Here is a 562-nt window from a genome sequence, read left to right as displayed (position 1 = left end):
CGCATCGCCGCGGGGTCCCGAGGCAGGCCAGGACCCCGCCAGGCGCAGCCAGAGCCCCCTCGAGTCTCAGGACATCACCCCCACTTCCCTCCTGCGGGACTCCCCTGCTTGTGGGGACCCTTCCCTGCATTACAAAAGCCCTCATGAATTGCAGGATCCTCCCACGTTGCAAAACTCCCCGTGTATAACAGGATCCCTCCATGCATTTCAGGAGGCTCCTTGAATCACGGGACATCCCCCCCCCCGCAAGTCCCCAGTGCATGGCAAGACCCCTCCCTGCATTTCAGGGGCCCCACACAGTGCAAGTCCTCACTTCATGACAAGACTGCTCCAAGCACAGCAAGGGTCCCCTTGAAATGTAAGACCACGCTGTATACACTGAAAGACCCCTTGGCGTGGCAAGACTTCTCCATGCATTTCAGGAGCATCCATGAATTGCAGGACCTCCTCCTCCAGCACAAGTCCAGCATGGAAAGACCCCTCCAGGAAGGGGCCCCTCGAATTGAAGAACCCCCAAACACTCATAGCAAGACCCCCCACTGTAAAACAAGACCCCTCCTTG

The sequence above is a fragment of the Corvus kubaryi genome, unplaced genomic scaffold (assembly GCF_017639235.1).
Source record: "Corvus kubaryi isolate FWS band 111438036 unplaced genomic scaffold, C.kubaryi_AGA036_p1.0 37387, whole genome shotgun sequence".
Taxonomy (NCBI): Eukaryota; Metazoa; Chordata; class Aves; order Passeriformes; family Corvidae; genus Corvus; species Corvus kubaryi.
This window is presented reverse-complemented; position numbering follows the sequence as displayed.